This window comes from Cariama cristata, unplaced genomic scaffold (genome assembly GCF_000690535.1).
Source record: "Cariama cristata isolate BGI_N322 unplaced genomic scaffold, ASM69053v1 scaffold3703, whole genome shotgun sequence".
Classification (NCBI taxonomy): Eukaryota; Metazoa; Chordata; class Aves; order Cariamiformes; family Cariamidae; genus Cariama; species Cariama cristata.
The window spans coordinates 125235-133969 of NW_009607652.1; the positions used below are offsets into that span (position 1 = coordinate 125235).

Genomic DNA, 8735 nt, shown 5'->3' on the forward strand with positions numbered 1-8735 from the left:
TTTTTTTTACAAAAACTACAAATTTTGTGTGATTCTGCACATTTTACACTCAGGGATAATCCTTTCACAACCAAATAATCTTATCATTTTGCATGGGCTTCTGCTTGTCCCTGTGAGCACACACAAACAGCATATACCATATGTTTTGTAATTATTTATTTGATTTGTCTATCAATAGTTGACTTGCCATGTTTGATCAAGTTTGGATTTGTCCCATAGCAGGCTCCCTGCAGTGCTCCTTCTAGTACTGCAGAGTGGGTTTGACTCTAGACAGATCTGGCTAGTCTAATAGGTAGAACTTAGACAAGCACCTAAATACATATATATATGACATCTCCAGCTTTTTTCCCCCACTTCGGTGGCAACTAGCTGTTCACATAGCAGTGTCAGAGAAGAAAACAGCAAGCCTGTGATTCCTTTGATTTCTAGAGGAACCCTGGTTATAGAAATGAATGCTTGTAGAAGTGAATCTTAGGTGTGAGAACGTCGTGCTTTAATATCGATACCTATGCATCTTTCTAGACACTATGTCATGCTTGATCTTGTTCCAGTCTATAGTGGAATTAAGTAGCATTCTGCATTCAATTTGATCTTGAAACCCTTTTCACTTATTATTCAAAGTTTCTTTGTATATTTTGAAACTCATTCTTTCTTTCTTTCCCCAAAACAGTTCTTACTCCATAAAAAGGAAAGAGAATACATTTCTTTGTAAGACATTTGAATTTATAAAAAAAGGTGTGGTCTGATATTTTTTACAGTAGTTCATTTATGGCATTTTATTAGGTCTCCTGGGCACTTTATTTGCACATTACATTTTGGTAGCTAACAGGACCATGCAATTTGACTCCATTTTTATGCCTAGCAAGTACAAAAATGTATAAATGTTAAAACAAACCCTTCTATCTCTAGCTCCTGTCAATGTCAGTAGTATGCGTTGGACTTAACACAAAATTCCACAATTTCTATTTTTCAAGTTTGTTATGTATTTAAAACCACCTTTGAACATGGATCACATACTAAGTGATGGTGTAATTAACTAATGTAGTTGATCAGACACCAGTTACTCATTTCAATCATTCTTTCCTCCTGCTTTGTGTTTTATAAGGATATTGAACAGCAGCTCAAGATGAATGGCTGTGAGAAAACCCACACATATAGGCTCTGGGTTTGTCTGCCTTTGGTGTCTAAGAAAAAAGGATCACATGATGATGTTGCTGAATTTTAGACATGTCTTTGCCTTTTACATTTGCTTTGACTTACCAAAATTAATAAGTATTTTTTTTAATTATTTGCATGTGGCTAAGCATTATAGCTTCCAGTTCACAGGTATTGCATAGAAGAGGTGAATTTCTCATAGTTAGGGGCTGGACAGGAACTCAAGACCTTCGGCTTCTGCCTTGAAGGAGGCTCCTGATTTAGCAGATCTTTTGACTCATGGGTTTGGGAATGCTTCCTCACTGGAGACTTAAACAAAACCAGAATGTCTTCAAAGGGATTGTGGCAAAGTTTCCCTTCACACTGCTTTGTCTGAAGTCTTCTCTGGTCCATCATGGACTGTTCTGGATCATTTACAAGCATAAACGGTCTAAAACATAGTCAGTTTGCCTCTCCAACCAAAACCTGATACTGTTCTAGTAATTAGATCTGACCCACAGAACTGATAAATTAATGTAAATTTGGAATCAGGCCTTTGGATCTGCTTCAAGCTCTCACCTCATGTATTGAGCAAAAATTGCAGAGTTTATTGTTTTCATGTATGAGTGCCCAATTAGTTCATGCATGAACACCCAATCAATTTGTGCATGAGCACCCAATCAGTTCATGCATGAGCACCCATGTAATTTTCTAATGAACACCCAGGTGATTCAAACATGAGCACCCTATTAACTTATGTCTGAGCACCTCATGAGCTCATGCCTGAGTCCTGTGTTGAGCACATATGGCAGGTTTCAGTAGCCAGGGACCACAGGTGTGGGAGGAGGTCAGGAGGTGCTGGGTGCTGGTCACAACTGGCCCAGCTAGCTCTAAATGCAATGGAAAACTGCGTCGCTGAGTGTAACCCCATGGTGGAGACAAGGGAAGTCAACAGTAGGAAAGGGGGCATATAGGTGTTTGGCTTAAGCTGAGCCTGGGAAAGGCAGTGGAAAGGTGTTCCCTTAAATGTTTAATTGTTTATGTTTTCTTTCTTCTGACTCTGAATGAGTGATTAGAAGTTTGTGTTAATTGGCAATAAATTAAATTAAGTAAAAATACCCCAAATCAAGACTGTTTTGCCTGCCACACCTGGCTGCAGTGCTAGGGAAAGGTGAAAGCTCTTTAAGTTACTGTAGGGATTAGTTTATAATGAAATAAAAGCCTTAAATATGATTAATTAACATCCATGCAGCTAAGTCCCTCTTTAAAAATACATTACAAGAGAACCAGAGGAAAAGCAGTGGAATCCCATTAAACAGATTACTTGAATTAGCGTTTGTGTATTTACTTTCTTTGTTAACAGTGCTGTGCAGTGTTCTGGTTTGTCTCGCACATTGTGATAGATTACTTTTTTTGTTTGCATTTTCCCAACTGCTCGTTAGTTTTGGGAAGAAGCTGAGCCTAACCCATGCATGCTTCACACAAATGAGTAGTCCTTACGTTCATAAGCTTCCCCACCAGCTTTGGTTACATGGATTACATGAGTAAAACGTACCTACTGGGAGTGGAAATTTGTGGAATCCTTTCTAGGATGTGAAGCCTTTGCATAAGAACACCATTTATTCTCCAGTCCCTTTTCACAGTTCTAGGATGTATTTCGTCCCACTTTTCTTTCCACAGCCAGAGTGGGACATGCTTGTCATTGCAGGGCTGAGACACAAATCTTGGCTATTATTATAATCCATTGTAGCTTTTCAACCACTGGCCCACATTGGAAGGCAATATGCACCCACATGGCACATTTTCTTAGTTATAAAATGTTAGTAAGAAATGTCATTTTCACTAACAGAAAGGAAAAAAAAGTTCCTTCTTGTACTGGAATAGCTGACCTTATTACAAATGGATAAAGAATTATTAGTACTTAGAAAACACTAATTAAACACTTGAGAAAAAACAGTTCATAATTTTTTTATTTTCTGTTGGTGAGAATTTTATTACAATGCAAAAAAAATAGTATCTTATAAATAACTTATATAATGTAGATTTGCTATAAGATGAACTAGTGAAACCACAATCAAGCCACAATCAATGCGTCCTTGGCACCTACCCTGCTGTCATAATGCTTCCTATAAACATCAAGACATGAAATAGAGTATTTCGGCCTGGGTCAAAGGAACATCCAGAAACAGGCCCACAAGAAAGGTTTTTTAACATCATCGGCTATTATTAGTGGGTGTAAAAGGTAAAGGAGCCCACAGCTGTTTGGGAAGAAGCTTTACTGCAAATAAAGTATGTTGTCATTAAAAAAATTCTCTGAAACAGGTATCATGAAGATTTATAGCCACGGAAGTTTCAAATGAGGATGTGCTTTCTAGGAATAGTCTAGGAATGCTCTTCTTGGTACTGTTCTGACTGTTGCTCTGATGAGACACCATTAAACCCACCCATAGCTCTTTCACATTAAAGCACAGCTGTGCTTTATTTACTTCAGGTGGACACAGGGCTGCTTGCATCTTTTTGATTCCTTTTCAGCCTTATTGGTGTTTCTACTGACTCGGGACAAAGAACCTTGAATAAGTTCACAGAAATAACTGAAATAATAGATAAGACCCAACATAATGAATGCTAGTATTTAGAGCAGTTAGGAGCTCAGGTTTTTAGTAGGACCTAGAATTCCTAGTCCCAGGCCATGACTACACTGTTTTAACTTCTGTGTTTGCACAGCAATATGCCTAAGTCCCTTAGGCATTGTAGCAAATCCCAGTTAGAGTCCCTAAACAAACAAATGAAAAGTTCACCTGTCCCTTTTGTAAATGCTATGGCTTGTATCATATTGTCCCTGTCTACGCTCTTATCAAGCAGAATGCAACCAATTCCAGACGTTCTAAGTTAGCGCGCATTTATGGATGGATTATACCCTTCACAGAAAAAAACAAATCCATGGGAACAAATACAAACTCCTTAGTGCCAAACATTTGTTTTCTCCTAATGGAAACACTATGCTGGGATCTCTGTCAGTACACCCTACAGCTGGTATGACTTGTCTTTCTCCTACCATTCTTTGGAGAATTTCCAAACCTGAGAGAGGTATGAACAGAGCCTGAACCCAAATCTGCAAAAATGGGTTCCTTTCTTAATTCAGGCTCAAAAGAACAATTCAAGGCAGCTGATTCCTGATTCTCACTAGTGTTCAATTCTATTCACTTGCGCTATACTTCTAAATATTTGGTTAGGTACTTTCATCCTGATTTTATTCAGACGAATGGCAGTGTTCAATATCCTTAAATCAAGCTGCTAAGACGTTATGAGTGTAAATTATCAAAATTATTTTGTAAAGAACAGCAGGCAGAAAAAGATGGTGTGAAGTGGTTTCTGGTGTTAGTGCTCTCTTTCAGTTTTACATTTCAAGGCAGGAAGCTATTGGACAATGCAATTATTTGTTTGGAGACCCTTGGAAATACAAGCTAAGATCACAGTGTCCTGGACACAGGGAGGAGCAGAAGGAGAGAGAATCTTTGCTGCTTAATTCTGAGTTAAAAGCCATAGTGGCATAATGCTTTGCCCAAGGCCACACAGCAAGTCAGTAGCAAATTCAAGAATAAAACCCAGAATCCCAGATCGGTACATTATTCTGTAGACCCCATCAACTTAGCAACAGAACTCATGTACCTCAGTCTAATTAATCTACTTAGCAATTCAGTAAGTAATTTGAGTGCAAGCAAAAACAAATGCCAAGGAAGTGACAAATTCTACTGTGGCTCAGGCTATTTATTTGACTCAGGAGAAGGTGCTTTCCTGAATGAATCTACAACAGGGTCAGGAGGTGTTTTGTGCCTTCACTTTGTCTCTTATCTATCTGTCTGTCAGTGTCTCTGACAAGCTGTTTAAGGTGTGCTCAGTACAACAGAAAGATAGTGAGTGGAAAAGAAACAGGTGAAAATAAACTTCTCCCTTTATTTTGAAGTGCATGAATTGAGTATTAAAAAAACCCCAAACTTTGGCCACAAGTAAGTTACATAACTTAAGCCAGTCTAAAATTATGTGCCAGCAATTTACGTGAGTTTTATGTAACTGTTTATACTGCTGTTTATTTAAAAATTACTACTTATCTTGGCGACCGCAGCAACACATCGTGCATTTGCTAGCTCTGGAATACACGGCACCTTCATTAAAACACATAGTCACCAATATATTAAACACACAAAAAACCCCTGCTCTGACATAACATGAAGTGTCAGATGGAAAGCCGCAACAGCAAAGACATTCAGCGTCCACGACAAAGCAGCTCTTTGGGGTGTTCAGAACAGGACTGGAACATGCTCCATCCTTAACTCACCCAACAGCTTTCAGGTCCTTTACACCACAGTTGGTACAGTCTACAAGACCAGCTCTTGTTCCTGGGCTCTTATAAAGGACCCTCTTCATCTTCAGGTTTCTATACTTGAACATTTTTATATTCAGCTTTTAAAGTGCTATGGTTAGCTAGCCTTTTGTTTTTTCTTAAAGTTACAAGTACTTTAGAGTTACACGAATGGTTGATATTTTTTGTTTACTACCAGAGCAGTCTCTCCTAGCACAGTCTCAGAAAGTAAGCAAAGATTTAGCAAAATCTTCATGATGGGTTGCTCATGCAAAAAGTTACATAATTTTTAGATCCAGGTTAATCACAAGGGTAAAAGACCATGGATGTGTAGCTTTGTATTGGTACCAGAAAGAGCTATATATATCCCACATAGTCAGAAAGTGCGAGCAACACTGGCCTAATAAATGTAATATAGGTCACAGGAGTTTGTCCCTTGTTTGGGGCCTGCTGAGTGAACAAGATGCTCTACCTCTCCTTGCCTTCATTTTTCCATCTATAAAATAGGGACACTGGTATTCATATCCTTCTAAAAGGTTTAAAACCCAATGAGTATTATGTATTATTTTTAGATGGTAGAAAGCTGAAATCTTGCAATGTATAGCAAGAGATATAATCTTAAGTGATAAATGACTTAAGTTGATTTGCATTTCTTTAAAACTATATCATGTCATCCTCTTCTCACTTGAATCAGAAAAGTCATGGGGGAAAAAAGCTTATTAAAATCAAAAGTAAGCAAAAAATTCCAAAATTTGTCATGAATTTCTTTATGACAGATATCATGAGTCAGAGAATGACATTCTGTCAAAAATAGCAATGCTTCAGTGTTGATATGTTTTCAGTACTACTTTGAAACATGGAGAAAAAGAAGGCACTATTCCAACATAGCTGTTCAAAAAATATTTATTTTTCAGTTATGGAAATTTTTATTGAAACTAGGGGGCAGAGTTTTTTCCAAATGTGAGGTTTTAAAATATATATATTTGAAAATTGAATTTTGAGTAACTTTGTATACACCATCTTGTTAGGTAAATATCCTTTAAAAGGGGGGGTGTCAATCATAGTGATAACCATAATCTGATCCACAAGCTAATTCCTATGGTTTCAATTTCATGGGTCTATGTCACCACAGGGTAAGCTAAAAAAATAAGTGCAAAATGCTAGCATTACTTAGCTGTATAATAAGAAGCACAGCTGAGCCTCGGTGTAGCAGCCAGTGAAGACTCGGCTGGTTGAGGGGATCAGAGGCAGACAAAGTCCTTCTCAGCACCTCCTGAAAGGGCTAGCAGACTCAGTCCCTCTCTCTAGCGAGCAGCTGTCCTTCAAGGGACTGGGAGATCACAGTGTCACCCAGCATGAGGATGAGGGCGTTTGCCCTGCACAAGGGGTTTCACTAACGTGAGTTGGGGCAAGAGTTTGCCCTGGAACATCAGATCAAAGCTGTGATTTATTATTTCAAAACCCACTTCCTCAGGTGTTCCTGAGATGGCTTTAAAGGCAATGTCAGTCTTTTCTCCCCTTGGTAACTCAACTTCTTTCTCTGAACTCAGTGGTCCTTGATTATTTCTGAGAACAAACTTCCATGCTGTTGCTAGTCATAATACTAGCATGATGATGTTCCTGCTGTACACATGCTTGCAAATATGGAAGATTGCAATCCCGTTTAGATTAAGGCAGGTAATTCCTCTTCAGGCAGTGTGTTAGGATCTCTAAATATTAGGAGCGCTTTTCTAAATGCCAGAATACAAGTGGAAGGGTTGAGAAGGAGACCCGATATCAAAACTAGGGCTGCAATGTTTATTTGTGTAAGCTACCCAAATTTAAATATGCCTCTTGAACTACCAGTTTATGTTTGGGCAGTCTCCAGTCCACAGAACACCTCGATTTGGGAAGCTCAAAAGCAGCTTAAAGCTGCTTATTTCACCCTTCGCTTTTGTTTTGTGCTGCCTAAAGTGCAACCTTACCACTGGCCATCATGCTGAGAAGCACACTCAGTCATGCCTAGGGATTTCAAGACAGGATTTGTTGGCAGAATCTGTCTTGAGTGACACTATCTTGATTTTCGTGAATCTTTGAGAAGAAAAATGGTGTCTGAAGTGACTGCAAGCCTGTTGATAACATGTTCAGCAGTTCGAAGAGGGTTTCTCCAATTTATCCTTCTGGAGAACAGACGACACGTCTGAGTTTGCAGCATGTATGCAATGTCCTCAATGATTTAATACAGTGGAGTTATAAATCCTGAAATTCATGGTTCACAATGGAAACTCTGACAGGTCATCAAGTTCAGTGGTACTTAAAAGTATTCCTATAATGAAATTGTCAATGAAAACCTACAATACGGTACTGTAACAGTCTCCACATTTTCATACTAACATACAGAGGTAGCTTCCACTAAAGATGGTAGTAATTAGGTATTTAAAACCCATGGAAAACTAGAAAAATATGCACTGAAAAAGTTAAAAGACAATAGACAAAACCAATATCCTTTTCATTGCAGCAAATACAAAAATGTTGCAGAACATGTTGTGCATTCACAAATGGCAATCACAGAAAAGGAGCAATTAGGAAAGAAAGGAAAAGTGAGTTGCGCTATTGATACTTGGCTATTTTAGAAAATGTGTTGGAAGTTAAATGTTGTATATGTTGAGCAAAAAATTCTGTGAAGCCTTTTTCTTTTAACGTGAATATACCAGGATGACACAGCCAGTAGATGAAAATTCCACATGCTGATTTTAAAATACCTATATCCTCTGATCGATTCTAAATTATTGACTCCAATATTAATAAATATGCACATAAAGTATCTATAAACTATTCTGTGAATCTTAAAGGGAAAGCTTTTGATTGAGTTCTCTGCTTTGGTGTAAATCCAGAAAATTGATGGGATTTTCCCATGTCTACAGTAGAATAATTTAACAGATTAATTTCACTATGTTTTTGATAGGTTTTCCTGGAAGTTTGAGTCTGTATGTACAAATTACTAAATCTCAGAGGTATGACTTCAGGAGTAACTTTAACTCTAATCATGGCAGCTGTCATTAATAAAGTATAATTTAAGAAAAAGAGGCTGTTTTCCTTCCTGCAGCCATCAGTTCCCCACTTGCATATATTCTTTTTTTAAAATCACCTAGCAGTTTTTCATGGGCTGTTTCACACAGTTTTACGTGCACATTCATTTTTGCAAGTACTGAGGGAGAGTGCTGACAGCAGGACTACTAATTTCGTAACTCTTTAAGCAGGA

The 8735-nt window shown here is 38.1% G+C and overlaps 1 protein-coding gene across 1 annotated transcript in view; it reads left to right on the forward strand.

Moving 5' to 3' along the window:
* ANKFN1 (ankyrin-repeat and fibronectin type III domain containing 1) overlaps window positions 1-8735 on the forward strand; it is a 62252-nt gene that overhangs the window by 29087 nt on the left and 24430 nt on the right. The window lies entirely within an intron of this gene.